The sequence below is a fragment of the Lygodium microphyllum genome, unplaced genomic scaffold, assembly GCF_053477565.2.
Source record: "Lygodium microphyllum isolate KBCC unplaced genomic scaffold, Lygodium_microphyllum_v1.1.10 scaffold_192, whole genome shotgun sequence".
Taxonomy (NCBI): Eukaryota; Viridiplantae; Streptophyta; class Polypodiopsida; order Schizaeales; family Lygodiaceae; genus Lygodium; species Lygodium microphyllum.
This window is the reverse complement of record NW_028229675.1, coordinates 18719-37436: the sequence shown is the minus strand read 5'-3', so window position 1 is coordinate 37436 and position 18718 is coordinate 18719.

Here is an 18718-nt window from a genome sequence, read left to right as displayed (position 1 = left end):
TCCATATTGAGACTGATATCTTCCAACAGGTGGCTGAGAATTACCATGTAATCTTCCTGTTGGTAAAGCACCCCTAGAATGCTGAGTATGCAGTCCAAAAGCTTGAGTATTGGCTCCGTTCAAACTGCCCAAATAGTCATCATGCCTTTGTGAAGCTTCTCCTACTTCATATTGACTATTTGGAATAGGTCTTCTTCCAATGATTCCATCTCCATGACCATTTTGGTTGGATGGCTGAAGTGGGACTGAAGGGTCACTATTTGAACATGCCTTCTCATTAGCTTCTTTTGATGCCACTTGTAATTGTAAAAGTTTAGAGATTTGTGCCATGAGTAGGTCGTTGGACATTACCAACCTATCAATAGAAGCCTTGGTCTGATCAGTAGATTGAACCATCTGATCCATTCTTGACAGCATGGCCTCATGTCGCTCTCTATGCCTTAGTTCATGGGCACACAAAGTATCATTAAGTATAGTAATTTCTCCTTGTTGTTGAAACTCTTCAAGGTTCTCTTGAAGTGTACTTTCCATCATGGAATCCCTGATTTGCTGTGCATAGTCCTCCTGGACCTTATTTTTGCCTTTATGTCCTGCCATACTAGTGCAGTCCTGCAGTACCCCCTGTCAGTAAAACGGCTATAACTTTGGCTAGAAAACTCCGATTGCAAAACTTTTTTGTGCGAATCGAAGCTAACAATGCCCTCTTCAAGATGAGCTATAGCACGCTATAACAGGTTTAGGACAGAAAATTCTGTAACTGAATTTCAGAGTCTGAACTATCCAGTCCTGCACCCTGTTTAGACCTGTAAGTACCCTGTTTTGACCCTGTAATGCAAGAGAGTAACCTCAAATGGCTACCAAACCCTGCAAAGGGGTATGTAGGACGTGTGGGTACCCTGTAGTACCTGCACCTATGCTTCAGTATCAAAGGGTGTACCTGTATCCTCCTGTAAATACCCTGTGGGTAACCTGTAAATGTCCTGTTTTACCCTGTTTTAATCCAGTAGGTACTTGAGTCATTGGAAAGTCTTCAATCTTCAATTCTCCACTCGCTGTACCTGTGTGAGGGATAAAACGGCAGGACGGGCTCCCTACACGGGCTCCGAATCACCGAGAGGTGGGCAAAGTTCCCCCCGGGTCGGTTGGTTGCACCCCTTCGGGATCTTTGATAGTGAGGGAGGATCACCTCTCTTTTATCCCACTATCCCCCCGGCATCCACCTTTTTCCTCGGTGGGAATATCAACATGGCAGAGGCTAGTGTGCTAAGCAATCAGCATGATATGCAATGGATTCAAGCCTTGAGCGCTTGCGCGCTTCGAATCGAGTATTGAAGTAGGGTTTTCCCCAAACCGGTGCTTGAGGTAGATAGGTAGGAAGCGAGGGAGTTTGAAGAGGTATTCGATTTCCTTAGCAAGTAAGTTTTTGGTTTTTTGGATTTGAAAAAGCATGTTGGAGTAGTGTCGGTGATTGCTTTGTGATTTCTATGTATTTAGGGTAGGAAAAAACAAAGAAAAAGAAGCAAACAGTAGGGTTTTCTATTATTGTATAACAGGCTAAAACATGGAAATAGGGACACAAATCCTTGGAGTGCCATTTGATTCGAGCACCACAGTGATTCCAGGCATGTCTGGCATTTCCTTGTAGTGTTTTGCACCTATCTGGAAGGCACTTGATGATTTGGTGGAGTAGACGTTGACCTAGAGGCATCGCATGCAACTCACGGGCCGTCGTCTGTGCCGTCGGACCAGGCCGTCCGAGTCCCAGAATCGGACCACTCCAAAAATCAGATCTCTCCAAAAATCGAACCACTCCGAAAATCAGACCACTTTTTCGATCCAATTCCCAGAATCGGACCAGTCCCAGAATTGGACTGTCCGACTACTAGAATCGAACCACCCTGTCCGATCCGATTCCCAGAATCGGACCACTTCAAAAATCAGACCACTTTTTCGATCCGACTCCCAGAATCAGACATGACCAAAATCGGACCACTGGGCCGATCAGACCAACCCAAAATTGGACGTCCGATTCTGATAATCGAACTCTTGAAAATCGAACTCCTGAAAATCGGACAGAAAACTGTCAATATCAGGCAGGCATCTAGAATACAAAATTTGACGCAGCTAAACCCCGAGATTGACCCCAAAGGCTATGTAGAGCTAAAGGCACATCATAGATCCATCACTGGGCTGAAATTTAGAGCAAGTAGTTCAAAATTTGGCTATAAACGGTCCTCCAAATTGCGCATGGAGTTTATCGTAACAGCCCTACGGGTCAGGGGGGACTGCCCCCCCCCCCTCGGACCCCCGTAGAGGGGGCTCTGCCCCCTCTGCACCTCCCCCAAGTAAGTTGGAGAGAAAACACGCGTCGTGAGAGGTCCTCCAAATTGGACCCTAGTGTAGTGATGGCTCTACACGAGCATGGATTCTCACTTTGCAAAAGAGCAACCAGAAGCCCATACCCGAACAGAGAGAAACAAAGACCCTAGAACATCAATGGGCAAATCTAGCCATCAAGGACAAAAAGGCCACACCACAAGAACACAGAGACATTGTGTTCAGACCGCTTCTAGTCAGAGTAAAATGCAACATCAGCAAGCTACAAATGCGAAGATGACTAGACATGACACTCTTGACGAGAGATGTACCTTGAGCAGCACTGCACAGACGACCCAAGACATTGGAGGAGAATCCACATCTGGTCGTGCAATTGGGGACCCAAGGGCATTTGCCAAAAGGCTTAAATTTACAAGCCAAGACCCAGAAGACGAGGACATAGTACCACCTGCTTATCTTAGGGTCAAACTCACTGCGAAAAGAGAGCATGCTACTGATGCTCTGATTGATGAAGGAGCAGATTTCAATATCTTGACTTACGAAGCATGAAATCTACTAGGTCAACCAGAGCTCAAACCGACTGATGCAACTCTTAATCCTTACAGGGAACACCCACAAGCACTTCTAGGGAAGTGCAGAATCCTTGTAACTATTGAAACGGAAAGGTTGCAGTCTTATTCTATGTTCCTCCAAATGGCGAGAATTGTGGAAAGGAAATCCTCCTAGGAAGGCCCTTCAAAAAGGCAATGAAGTGTGAAGCCGACTATATATCACAGAGGATACACCTTACACTACCAGGTGTGAGGATAATCACAACTTTTCGCAAGGGTGGCCTCACCAAACCTCGAGGGAAGGGCAAGGAGCATTTTGACATACCAAGCAAGCCTAGTAATGAGAGCAAGGAGTTGTTGAAAGAGTTGATACAAGCGCAAGTTGAATGGAGAGGACCAGTGAGTGAGGCCATACTTGAAATAAAAAGGTTAGGAGACAAGGCCAAGGATAGGGTTTGGACTTACAAATATTGTAGAAGACCACGAAAGACGCCCAAGCCTTATAGACGAAGGCATCGATGGAGAGCTAGCACAACGCCGCGATGGATATCCAAGGCATTGCTTCGTGCTCAAGGGTATTATGCAGGGAAAAGGGATTTGGGTACCAAAACCCCTTGCTAAACCACCTCTGTCAGAAGCCCAAATTATGTCAAAAGTAGAGAGGCATAGGAGGAAACCTAAACAAAAATCCAAGTCTCGAATCAAAAATATTGGAGTGATTGAGCCCCTCACGATTGAAATCAAGAAACCAAACATGACCTATCAAAAAGTAGATCCTCAGCCTAGCGTGCTTAGCAAGTAGATATCATAGGTAACTGTCGAGCGTGCACAAGGTCCACTAGGAGCCTTTGACTTCCCAAGAGACTAATGCGCACCACAGGCACAACATTGCTCATGATAAGGCTGATTGCTCAACAAAGCTAATGACAGAATCTTCTAACAATCACGAGCAAATTCTCCAGTCATTGCCAAGTCCACGTGGGAGTCCCAAATCTCCTACATCCTCTTCACCTAAATGGACACAAGAAGCACGGCAGCAGCAGCCTCGTGCCGCTGCTCAACTTGCACAAGTGAATTCGCAAAGGGAAACAAAAGACACGACCACTTCTGATCTGCTAAGGACTTGACACCGCAGTCTACCAATGGTAGCCAGTCCACTGAACTAGCCACCACTACTTCCAATCAGGGACCACAGCAGTCACAACCTTTGGCCGTGACAACACCCATTGCGGAACATGTCCTTAGCAATTCACCTTTGGAAGAGATGTCGCAACAAACATCCTTGACACCTCCAATCCTTCCAAAGCACCTAAAGCCTAGGCTTGAGGATAAATCTCTCGAAGACTTGGCCAAAGAAATGGCGCATCTGACCAATGAACCAGAGATGAAGTGCATGGTGAAGCTTGATCACAAGCTGACAGCCATCACACGTGCATATGTCCATGTGGACATCGGAAGGTCAACACCAAAGCACACAAAGCCCACAGCTAAACCACTGACTTGGTATGAGCAGCAACATGTTTGTTTCTGCTATGCAACTATTGTTGAAGAAGTCATGAAGGACATCCCAAAAGCCACAGCTAGAGAATTGCGCTTGACACCCTCATTTTATACAGCTCTATGTGAGACAAACAAGGAAAAGCTTGAAGCAATCAAACTAAAAGGGAAAGGACAAGGTACCTTTGCACAAAATTGGTACTCCAACCAAAGTTTGACAGCCAAAATTGGCCTCCGACTAATGACACTTGCTGAGCAAAGGAAAGCCCTTTGGACATCAATACATGATTCCACATACGTTGCCCCGATCTCATTGAGAGTGTTGGCAACTGTCCATGATGTCCAACTTTCTACCACTATCCAAAAACATCCCTTGTATGTTAAAGTGCTTTTAGAAGAAGATCTACACGTGGCTAGTAGGCTAGGAGTAGGGAGCATGGTACTTGATATCAGCGCATATGTCTTCTGCCTCACTCAAGACCCTACAATCCTAGATCTCTATGCTTCCCATCAATACAACCCTGACTTCTTCAATTGGTTTCTTCCAAGCCTACATGACAAGAACCCTAAACCGTCTCATGGTTCTGCACTAGAGTCACCCAAACCTCCAGAGCAAGAGAACAACAACTCTAAACACAACATTCTTGACAAGAAGCAATGGAGACAAGTTCTAATAGATAAGGACAAAAATCTAGAGCAAATTCCTGACCAAGAGCAATTGTCAATGCAATCGAATGCGGGGCTGAACAGAGGAGAATTAGCTGGACAGCTAGACTCTCCAAAAAGAGAGGTACTTGAACCCTCGCAGCCTAGCAAGGCTGTTCAACCTAGTGAGGCCGTAGCAAAATCCCATGACGACATGCCACAGAAAGAGAATGCTAAGGCCCAACCAAGCACATCAACTACTGACCTAGTTTAGGATCCTGAGTCCTTAAAGGATACACCTCTAGTTCCCAAGAGAAAGAGAAGAAAACAACAAAAACAATGACAGTTGCAAGCTATTGCAGACGACAAGAAGATTGGGACCAAGAGTACTGAAGAGATGATGAACAAAGTGTCTAGTTCACCCATTGCCATCTCTCCTAATAGCGGTGAAATCTCAAACACATCCATGTGTTCTGATAAATTAAAGCAACAATTACTGTCAATTGTTGCTTGCAACACTCAATCCACCAATAGAGGAACTCGCATTGATCAATCAAGAGTGGATACAACACTGTCACAACAGGATGCTAAGACTATGCCGGTCACATCCGAGGAGAACCATGACACAACTACCATAAAGCCTCAGGAGAAACATGAAAACCTCGAAGACATAAGCAATCCTGGCATTGATCAATCTTGCTCATCTAGGCCTGAGCCCCCAGCTATGCTAAAGCCTAAGGAAACCCTTAGAACTTTGCATGAGATAGCAACTGAGCAAGCCCTCATAGAACATAGAGATGTCGCATAGTGCTTGACCGAGTGGGACACTAAACTAAAATTATTCGCACGTGTCTATGTTCATGCAGACATGGGCACATTCCCTAGGGAGCAGCTTGAGAAATATTTGCCTTATCCACTAGCGTGAGAAGAGCAAGAATACCTTGACGGACATTATGACAAGCTCTTACATGAATGCATGCGACTCATCTCTAACGAGGAGGTTGACGAACTATGCTTAACCGTGACATTTAATGAAATGCTCTGCCAGCCAAATCTCTTAGAGATAGAGCAACTAAAGCGACAATCAGAGGGTAGAAGCCAATTTGAAAAACATTGATTTGAAAACCGCGCTACAATGGCCGAACTTGGAGCCCAAATCATGATAGTCTCAGAGGAGCGACTGGCCAAATGGTAGTCCCAAAGAGACCCGACTTATGTGGCACCAACTTCATTTCGAGTTCTATCTACAATTTGAGGTATGGACCTAGCTAGAACTAGCCTAGAGAGCCCTTTGATTGATAAAGTTCTCACTGAGGAGGAGCTACATGTTTCGAGTAGACTCGAACAAGGCACCATGCTACTCGATGTTGCCAAATATTTACTATTGCTAAGTAGGCTACCACAAAAGCTAGATACGTGTGCCACACTTGAGTACAATCCTAAGTTCTACAATTGGTTTTTATCCTCACGGAGTGACATGGTTTCATGAACATGTACATAAATAAACAACGTGTTTTGTGACGGTGTAAATAATACCAAAAGAAGCAGAGGCCAACACACCCCATGAGCAATGATGACCAAGTGCAGGTGATACGCATCAAGTCAAAACTAAGGGATTCAGGTTGGCGATGTCTTGTTTAGCTGGACATTTTCACTATGGTTGAAGCATGTGACTTGCATGTGCTCTCACGCCTTTCGAAGTGAATGCAAAATGACACAGGTCAATGTCTAGAAGTGTTTAGTATCCAAGTCACCACAAGACCACCAACCCCACAAAGAACCATTATGGAGGAAGTGAAAGGAATACCAAGAAACAAAAGCCATGATGGAAGCGCCACTGGATGAGAACCCAAGGACACCTCTACAGAAAGCACATATTGCAACTGAGCATGGCCAAAGCATAATCATCGATTACCTCCTCCTTCTTGGCCAAACTCTATGTTCGGGCAGGAGCCACGCTCTCAACAAGGGCAAACGTCTCTTCATCATCCAGGATTCAATTCGCAAGATGCTCTGCCCTTGTCCTACACAGCTCATTCCAAGTGCTACCTCAATTGTTCGATGTCTCACATGTTACAAGGAGGTTTGCAAAATCTCAAGTGTATCTCTTCATCTCAACAACAGTTCCTCTAGCATCAAGGCTGGTGACACAATCATCTCTGTAATATCCAATTTTCATAGCCTTTGGATCCCAACATTTCTTAATCCAAATGAAAGGCTAACAGCCTCAATGTATGGCATTGATTGTATTCATTTTTTCTACAAAAAAAAAAGAAAGAAAGAAAGAAGAAGAAGAAGAAAAAAAAAAGGCACACACGATCACAGCACCGCACCTAAAGGTCCTCAAATTAGGTACGTCCAGTGACCTTGGTCGACTGGCTCCGTCCCTAATCCCCTAGCCCTTTGTACATCCCCCACAATTGTTCGGGGCACATCAACGGCAAGACATACTTAGGGAGCTCGCCTCGCCTATAGTTAGACCTGTCACCCTGAACCACTTGCATAATTCTTTTGCACTCCATCTCAATGCCATTACAATCAACAGTGGTAAGCAAGGCATGAAAGACAATGGAAAAGTACACCATACTTTTCAAGCACTACAAGTAGCCACTAGCTACCAGAGGCTAAGACATCAACGAGCTCAATTATGCTACATTGCCTTGACAAAACCATAATGATGTCTCAAGCAATCTTCAAGTGTACTCCCTGTCTTCATTGACAAATTTTTCCATCAACTTAGCCCCTTGCTTTGCTGGCCCATTGCTATACAAGGAACCAGGCCGACAGTCTTCTAACTCAGTAATACCTAAATATGCACGTGTATTCACTTAATATTCACACTATAACCTATACACGGTTTGGGTCCTCAAGTGCAGGACAATACTCCAGGCTTGCTTAGAGTTCGACCTGTCTCCCAAACTAATCAAAATATGTCTTCTGCATGATAAGAAGACTAGCACTACCCCTTAGGGAGAGACCACATGAGAGGTTTTCAAATTGCAAGTATTAAAGACTCCAACGAAAGCGTCGTCAGCTCTACATCAACACTCAACTCTGAACTCTTATCCTTTACTTCATCATGCAAGACCATTAGAGAATCATCACGAGTAGAATCCACCATGAGCATCCCGAGAACACCAACACCCGTGCCAACTATGAGTGACCATTCCCAACAAAGAGTAGCCCTATCGCCACCTATAACAATCATATCACTAGCCAATCAGAACAGCAAAGTACCACCAACGACCTTCATCCGCACCAACATCAGAACTCCTCCAAGGCAAACCAAAACAGTCCCTTCCACCCATGTCTTCGGTGCAAGCTCCGCATGCTACCTTTGATGAAGAGTGCCATGGGACTGGCACTCGTCTAGGAGGGCGTAATGTTAACCCCAACACGAAGAAAGCAAAAGAAAATAAAAAAAACGCAGGGCAAAGGCGGAAAAAGATAGCCCGACTGAAGAAAGAAGAGGAGAAAAGGCCAAAAGCGCAAGGGAAACCTTAAAAGTCCAAGGCAAATGCAAAAGGGAAAAGGTGCATTTTAAGATACAAAGGCGCACCCTGAAATCTTGTAAAAGAGTGCTAGGCTCTCTCCTGTGCAAATTGTAAAGATAGACAGGCGGTGGAGAAGAAGCAAGAAGGATAGGAAGGAAATAGGGAAAGAGGACCTAGGCCAATGGCCGTTCATGTAAAAAGGGGAAGACCACCCAAGGAAGAGTAGGGCATGTATAAAAGCCAAAAGTGGAATGAGAAGCTCGTTCTTGTGTGTGGCCAAAAGTGGCTCTCTTCTTCTTCTTCTTCTTCTTCTTGTTCTTGCTTGCTTGAGCTTGTGCTTGAGAGAGGGAGTGTGAGAGTGTGAGGGAGTGAGTGTTGAGGGTGAGGGACCGGGGAGGAGAAGCTCTCCATCTTCTCCTATCTTCTTCTCTCCTCTTCTCTTCTCTTGTCTTGCTCGCGGCAATGGAGCTTGGAGCATGGAGCTTGAGGATGGAGCTTGCTTGAAGCTTGCACTTAGATCGTGGAGCTACCAGAGTGCATGAGAGAGGAGGTAACTCGATCGGCATGGAGGTAAGCTCACTACACCGTAGATATGGATGGCATGTCGGCTATGTGAGAGGTAGCCATTAGTGCTCGGCTTGGAACGCTTGAACAATAAGCGGTCCACTGGTCTTGTGGTTAAGCGAAAGCTCTCACACTAGCATTATCGATGATTTCTACACCTGTCTTAATGAACCTCACCTCATGGCCAAGATCAATTATATAGAAGCAATTGATAGCAAATTTCTCTTAATCTCTGCAACATACAATACTTGAAAGATTTTTGAGTTCACCATTTTGCAATAATGAAGAAAATAGTACTTGTGCCCTTAGCAAGACATTTTGCATTATTTCCAACCATCATAGTGATGGATTCTTGTGTAGAGGCTTCATAGAACTATATAGATCTTTCTTGTTGGTCATGTAACGGGAGGCTTCACTATCCAATATCCATGAGTCAATGGTAGACATTTCTTGCGTTGAGGAACACACTTCCTTAATAGTCACCATGAATAACTCTAACTCTGCTTCGGCCGTATTGACTGTCTCCTTTCCTTTAGTCTTCACAATGCCATTCTTTTCATCTACCTTCTTAACACGACAATATGCAATTACATGTCCTTTCTTCTTATAGTAGAAGTACTCTCCTTAAAACTTTTTCTTACCACCCTTCTTCTTTTTGTCACCATTGGTAGAGGAATCACCTTTGCCTTTCACATTGGTGAAGAATGCAACATCTTCACTGTTACTACCTTCTTGGGCTTTAAGCCTCGACTCCTCCTCCATTAGTAGTGTACAAAATTCCTCAAAACGTCAAAGCTTGGGGTCTCACCTGAGTGTTTAGGGTAGTTACCAATCCATCAACCTTTGGTGGAAAAATCTGAAGACACCTCTGAGCTAGCTCCTCTCTAGTCTTTTGTATTCCAACGCTAGCCATTTGGTCATGCAGATTCTTGATTCAAGTGATGAATGCTTCAGTTGTCTCTCCTTCAACAAACTTCTCTGCTACTAGTTGATTCTCTAAGTTCTAAATCTTTGTTTCGTTTCATGTTTCTACTAATTCCTCAATATATTCCAAGCCTCTGATGCCTTGGTTGTATACTGAATCAAGGTCAAAACACTGCCAGAAATACTTGTAACTCAGGCACACAATGCATCTGTGTTTCTTCATTTTCAAGCTAGTAGAAGATCTCCATTTGGAGGAATCATAACACTCGAATTTGATGGGTTGGGGGAGTGGGTTGTGGTTCTAGGTCAATCCCTAGTACCATCTCCAAAAGATCATAAGAATTAAGGATGGTTGTGATTTTAAACTTCCACAAAGTATAGTTTATACCACCTAACTTGCCTTCGCTAAAGGTTGGTGGATGAATCCTCAAAGTTTGAATTGCCAGTACAACAATAGCACCACATGATGTGCCAATACTGCTACTTGATGTGGCATACGACATTTCTTCTCTTCGCTATTGAAGCCCTTGTCTCTCATGTACTCTTCACTCCTTAAAGTCCCTTGGGATCTGATACCATGTAAAAATTGCATGACACAACGAACAAAATCTGAGTAAGGAGTAGAGTACATACAGTAAATATGAGAAGAATAGAGATTGCTTTAATTTCAAATGAACTGATACGAAGATGGCTATGTCCACATGTGTGCTTCTGTTGTGAAGCTTAGATGGTGATCCAGATAGATGATAGGTGAAGAGCTTAAGGGTAGTTGGAAGAGCTTTGACTAGGTGAGAGATAGATCAATGATGGATTTAGAGGGGTTTTCCTTTTATAGCTTGAGAAGGTAATTTGGTCAGCATGTCCAACCACATTATGAACCTTTCCTAGTTGACCATGAAATATTCCAATGAATATTCCCTTTATTATGAGTTGAGGGCATTGCCCTTGGACCCCTATCAGGGGGTCCCCCTGAGATCTCCCAATCAGGGGCCACTTTCGTGGGATGGACCTTGCAACTCAATGCATTATACCTTGAGTTGCTACCAATATAACTACTCTATCTAACCGAAAGGCTAGATCCATAGAGGACACCTTTTTGCCATCCAATCACATAGACCTCATCTGACATACAAGTCAAGACCCAACCAATGCCCACTGTGCTCATACATGGCTTCTCCTCATAATGGAGGCCTTACAACTTGAGCACCATGGATCATTGGTGGCATCTTATGAGGGTGGGGTATTGGATAAATCTAACATATGTATCTATGTATCTAAACACCTATATATCATTATCTACATCATAAAAGGAAATGTCTCACATTTTCTTGGGATGTGCATTGCGTGTGGTCTCTCTAAGGGGCTCCTCTACTTGTCACAGAAGGAGTACATCCAAAAGGTCCTTAAGCAATTTCATCTGTAGGATATTAAGCCTATTGGCTGTCCTTTATCTTCTCATGTGAAAGTTAGTTAGGCCGATTGTCAGTAGTCTGATGAGCAGAAGGCTAAGATAGCCAAGATCCCTTATGCATGCGAGTGGAGGATATAATATATGCCATGATAGCCACTCATCTTGACATAGCATTTGCAGTGGGAGTTGTGGATGCTATATGGCTACACCTGGTAGACAGCATTGGGATGCCATCACATAATGTAAAGTGGACTTCACATGCCTCAATATATGTCTATCTATATCCAAAAATGAGGATTTCTAGACATCCGCATAAGCTGATTGATAAGGCCAACAACATAGCTCAAGTTTGGTCTTGTGATAGTTATAACCAACATCATCGTTCAACTTCACCTTTTGGTCCAATGTCATTAAAAGAGACTTACATGTTGTCATACCATACTTGGATAATATATTCAAGCTATAATGCCTTTAGGACAACTATATGTCATCATCACATCCTGATAACCTCAATATCAAGATAGTACCTCAACTTACTTAAATCCTTCATTCAAAACTTCTTCTTCAAAAGGTCCTTGACTTCAACAACCCCATTGTCACTCTCACAAGTAATAATCAAGGCATCAGCATAGATGACTATGATGACTAAACTTGGATCTCCCTTTCTCACAAAAAGTGAGTGATTAATAGTAGAAATATAAAAGTCAATGTTAACAAAATACTCTCTAATCTTGTCAAACCTTACTCTAGGTGCTTGCTTCAGTCCATAGAGTTCCTTCTTTAACTTGCACACATATATGGGATGCTCTAAATCCTTATAATCTACTAGCTAGTCCATATATATCTCATCTTGTAATTCACTATGCAAGAAGCCATTCTTTACATCCATTTGTTGCAAACTCCAATCTTTGGCTGCTGCCAAAGCAATCACACATTTAGCAATTGCCATCCTAGCAACTAGACTAAATGTTTCTTCATAATCTATGCCATATGTTTGAGCATAGCCTTTTGCAACTAGCCTAGCCTTATACTTGCTACTAACAAAACCATCTGCATTATGCTTAATTTTGTAGATCCACTTATAGCCAATAGTTTTCTTGCCTTAGGCAATTGTAGTAGATCCCAAGTCTTGTTGGCCTCTAATGTAGTAATCTCCTCATCCACCATTATTGCATTCCAATGAGCATGACCAATAGCATCCTCATCCCAAGTCTTGTTGGTCTCTATGCAATAATCTCCTTATCCATTGTTGCATCCCATTGAGCATGACCAATATGATCCTAAAAAAATTTGGGCTCAACATCCTCAACCACCTTTACTATATAAGCATAATGATGAGCTATATAAACTTCAAAACCAAATCTTTTAATAGGGCATTTGTCCCTGCTAGATCTATATATAACTAGATTACTCAATGGAGCCTTTATATTACCATATGCTCTTTGTACACCTGGTGTTCTAACTAAAGGAATACCAAGCTCATCATCCAGACTCTCTGAATCATTGGAATCTCCATCAAACCCCAAATGACTTACATATGCATCATTACTATATGATATTTTCTTCTTCCCTTTGTCTTTACATGTAATATTAGTAGATATACCCGAAGAAGTGGGACTACTTAGTTTCCCAAACCAAGGACTAACTATAGATGTAGTATGAAATGATGTTTTTGGTCCACTAAGGTTCAATTATTCTTACTTTTCTTTCTATACATAACTATCATGATCATTATCATCATCCAATGCATCATGATGCATATAAACTACTCATCTCATCAACAATAACATCCCTACTCACTTTGAACTCACTTGTGGCAAGGGTATAATAGTGATACCCTTTCTACTCTAAATAGTATCCAATGAAAATACATTTTTTAGCCTTTGGATTAAGCTTCTTTTTCAACTCATCTAGCATATGAAGAGATGCAATACCACCAAACACTTCCAAGTGTGATACATTGAGCTTCTTGCCTGTAAAGCATTCTTTGGGGGTCATTCCATGAACTACAACTGTGGGAGTTCTATTCATAATATAGACATTAGTACGAATACCTTCAGATAAAAAATATTTTGGTAAATTCTTTTTGGCCATGAATGCATGTGCAACTTTTATAGTATGCCTATTTTTTCTTTTTGCAAAACCATTTTGCTATGGATATCCCATGAGATCTCAAGAAGTCACTAAAATCAATAGAGAGGTACTCTCCCCCTCCATTTGATCTCAAGCACTTAACTTTCAAGCATGTTTCTATTTCAATAGTAGCCTTGAAAGTTTTAAAGTGCTTAAACACATAACTCTTTTCCTTCATAAAATACATCCATAGCTTTCTTGAACAATTAAAAGTGGCAAAATATTTGCTACCATCAAGAGATATATTATGTGTAGGCTCCCAAACATTTTTATGCACAATATCAATTATATTCATGCTCACATTTCTATCAGAAACAGGTTGTCTTACTTGCTTACCAAATTGACACGCTTCACACTTTATGAAATTTTGCAACTCTAAAAGTAGGCAACCCTGTAACCAACCCTTTGGATTGCATTAAATTTAGCCTTTGCACATTTGCATGTCCAATTTTTTTGTGCCATATTGCAATATTTGCAACAACTCCTTTGTCTTTAGCATGTATAGCATCATTTATAGTAGGAATTCCAACATATAAAGTAAACATGCCACCAACTCTACTTCCTTTTGTAAAAACCAACCTACACTTATCATTACAATATTTTGCAAAATAGTCTTTTACATTAAATGGAGATTGCAACCCTTGCTCTACTATCTAACCAATACACACTAAATTCTTTGTGATGGATGGCATATATAATACATCTAATAGACTCTTTGCCTGGCCATCATGCAAGAACAAGGGAGATTTTTCAATGTGTGAAATTGGGTGGCATGAATCATCACCTGTTTGACATAACTTGGATTTTGTAAATCCCAAATCTCTTTAAACCATTCATCATGGTTGGTCATATTATTAGATGCACTTGAATCAACTTACCATATATCATCATATGTCTTCTTTCCTATAATAGCATTCATCATACGCTATGTAACAAACAAATGCTCATTTTTGCAATTTACCACTGTGGATATCATCCTTCTTAGCATAACAATGGGTTGCAATACGACTTGTTTTGCGACAATAATGATAAAAAGTACTAAAATTACTAGAACCCTTGTTCTACCATCCACTTTTTCCTCTAGAGCTCCCCTTGCCTCTAAAGTTTCCATGGCCTCTTGAAACTTGCATATCACCAAACTATTTTTTAAACCTATTTTGTTGGTTATCACAAGCATGTCCTATACCATGAATTCTTAAAGAGGACCGTGAGTCCCCAACTTTCTCTTTACATTTACTTGGCATCTATGATGTGCTTGGTGGAGTAATGTGTGACCTCAATCTATCACTCCAAGGTCTATTAATAGAACCATGACTAGGCGACTCTTGTGGTCCACTCAATGTCTATGATTACTAACTTATTTGTTGCATAGTCACACTCTTATGCTTATCAACCCCGACTGCATTCTATACATTACTATACCAGCTGCTCGTTTCATAAAAAACATATATGCTAACTCTCAGCTCACATGTAATAGGGTTATAACACCTACATCCATTCTACTCAAGATTATATCCCACAAATACACATTTTTTTACTTTGGGACCCAATTTACTATGCAACTCATTAGGAATAGGCACATAAGAAATACATCTAAATACTTTCAAATGGCACAAATTTAGCTTTCTACCTGTAAACTTCTCTTTAGGTGTTATACCATGTAAAGCAGTAGTAGGTGTCCTATTCATAATGTATATGATAGTAGCACTTTTTTATCCCAATAGTAATGGGGCAAGCTTCTCTCTGACATCAATCCACAAGCCACCTCTGTAATGTGCCTATTTTTTCACTTAGCAACTCCATTTTGCTATGGACTATATCTACATGTATACTACCTTTGTATACCATCTTTCTGTAAGAAATTAGAAAACTCATTGGAGAGATATTCTCCCACTCTATCTAACCTTAGGAGTTTAATATGCAACCTTGTCTCCTTCTCAACCAAAGCAAGTGAGTGAACACCTCACTTTTCTCACGCATAAAGTAAACCCATACTTTGTGAATATGATCATTAATGAAGAAAACATAATACTTGCAACCACTCAAAATGGCAGCCTTCGTAGGACCTCACACATCAAAATGTATCAATTCAAGTGGCTTCTTGCATACATGTTTTTCATGTGGAAATCCATGCCTTGCTTGCTTTTTGAATTGGCGTGCTTCACATACTTTATGTATCCCATCAACTCAAAACTTAAACCAACCAGCCACGATCTATTTTGACTATGTGCCTTTTAATTATTGCACATTCACAAGACCAATTCTCTTATGCCTAAATTTCAATATCACCCATAATTTGTTTTGACTATGTGCCTTTCAATTGCTACACATTCACATGACCGATTCTCTTATGCCCAAATTTCAATATCATCCACAATATCTGAACATTGTGTAAACATGGCAGTATTCATTTCAAACAACAAGAGTAAATAGTATACTGGTATATTTTCCTTTTGTAATCAAAATGTAATTATGTCTAGGATCTTCTACATAACAACCATCATATGTGAACTAAACTTGTAATCCCTATTCTACCATTTGACCAACATAAACCAATTTTTTTATAATATTTGGTACATGTAATACATAATTCAAGTATGTAGTTTTACATCATGTATACTCAAAGGAACATTTCTAACATGAGTAATTGGGTAAACGATATCATTCCCTATCTCCACAAAGCCTAGAGACTCTAGACTACACATCTATCTAAACCACTCTCCATGAGAAGTCATGTGGTTAGAGGCACCCGAGTCTATATACCATACATCATTCTTTTATAAACCATCTGTAGTCATAATATTCATAAAGTATTCTATAACAAACAACTATTCACTTTTTTCATCATTATTTTTGCTACTAGGGATGCATAATTGCCTTACTACTTTTTCCATTTATGATTTTAGTCTTCTTTTTGAAGTAGTTTTTAGAAATGTGGCCTTTTTAACTGCAATGCAAGCACTCCTTGCTATCAGTAGAATTGTGTTGCTTATTAGAATCTACAACTTGGCCTCTTTGACTCCTCCTTCCTCGGGACTGTCCTTCTCTATTTTGTTATGCTTCATAACTTTGACTCCTCAACTATTATCTATTAGCACAGAAATCAAGTTATAAAATTAGAAATGTTATCCCTAATATTCATAGATAACATGAAGCTCTTGCATTCATTTTCAATTCCATCGAAGCATGTATGCATCTCTTCTATTAAATACTCTTGATCTTCAAGGCATAATCACTAATGGAAAGATTCCCTCTTTCACTTGGTTCAGCTCTCACTTGAGCTGCAGCTTTTTGCCTTTGTGTTGACTTCAAACAACCTTGCCAGATTTTTCCATGCAATGGCAAGGGTATCAAATTCCTACAAATAGCCCACTATCATGCTATGTGTGACACCAACAAATAGATAATACATGACTTTACTCTCTATCTATTCCCAATGTTTTCTAGCCTCTAACTATTCTATAGTAGCATTTCATGTAGAAACTTTGAGTGCTACTACCATGTGTCCTTCAATGTAATTTTAAATACCTTTGTCCTTCAAGAAATTATCATCCTAAACTTCCATGCACGATAATTAGTCTTACTAAGCTTCTTACTAATAATTTGATTGAAATTTTCAAGCATTTTGACAAAATAAACAACCTTGCAAAAACTATAATTTGTAAGCAAGTTGATACTAGGTGCACCATAGCTAAACACATAGCCTTTTTCACAGGTTGCACAATAATAACCATAATCTGTAAGTTGTATGTAGATGCCTTCTATATCTGCGACCCAGCAAATACTTAAAACCTTATAGATTCAAAATTTGTAACATGTGCATTTGTTAACAGCTAACCCAACTAAAATTATAATATATCCAAAAAACTATTGTCAAAGTAGCAGATCTAGAACAGATGCCAAAATTACTTCAGATGCCCAAAATGGCTACTCTTTCTATCCATCAAGTTTTATTGCAATTGACTATAGCCCTACTAGCCTCACAATCCTCTTGCAACTATAATCCAAGGAAAATTGAGTAATGTGGAAGAGCTTTTTACCCATTGCTTGCTTGCTTTCTTTCGTGCTTCAACACCTTCACCTCAGTCTTCAATCAAGCTTCATGTAGTTGTGGGATGGTTTTGATAGTATAAAAACAAACAAGAGGGGAGAGAGATGATGAAACCAAGAGCACACACAAAAACAATGGAGACTTTAGCACATAGAGAGATATGGCTAAAATCTTCTTATTTTTCTTTCTTTCTTCTTCCACTCAAAAGAACTAAGTCTACAACATGATAAAAGACTAATATGAAAGTACCATAATGTATGTACACATGGTCATTAAGTATGAAACCACTAAGGAAAGAAGAGATGGCACAATAAATGTGCCATAACCAAGTGGGTGCAATCTAGCTATAGAATCACTAGCGTATCCTCATGTTGGTCACCTAACATGCCAATGAGTAATATCGTGCCACATCACCAAAGTGCATAGTGGATGCAAGCTCATGTAGATTTTGACATCTCAATGAAAGCCATATGGAAAGTTGGAGGAGGGAACTCCTTAGTATCTATCAAACAAAAACATCAAAATGAAAAGTTTTTCCTTTATCAAGAATTAAGATGTGGAACTGCCACTTTATTAATGCAAAATTAGCCAAAGTGTTTGATCAATTCTTATCAAATATCATGGGCTCTTTGACTATTAATAATCATAAAATTGACTCTAGAATCCAAACTCTTCTAATGTACATTAAATTTCATGTACCTAATGTACTTTGCTCATTGTGTCTTTAGGGATTTCTTAATATTGTTAATGATCTATACGGCTACACCTAGTTGGCAACATTAGGATGCCATGAAGGGTATCATGAAGTACCTAACAAGCATTTTTAGTATGTGCATTTGCTATGGTGGCTAGGATACTACAATTGCGGATTACATTGACTCCAACTATGTAGAATATTTAGGTAGTAGGAAGTCCACCTTTCGGTATGTCTTTACTTTTGCTAGAAATTCTATCTCTTGGATGTCCATGGTGCAAAAATGCACAGCCTTTTCTACTACCAAGGTAGAGTATATTACAGCCATCACTGAGGCTTGCAAGGACACCCTATGGTTAGGCCCATCTAATCTTGGTATTACTACTACTCTTACAGTGCATTTGGATTCTATGAATG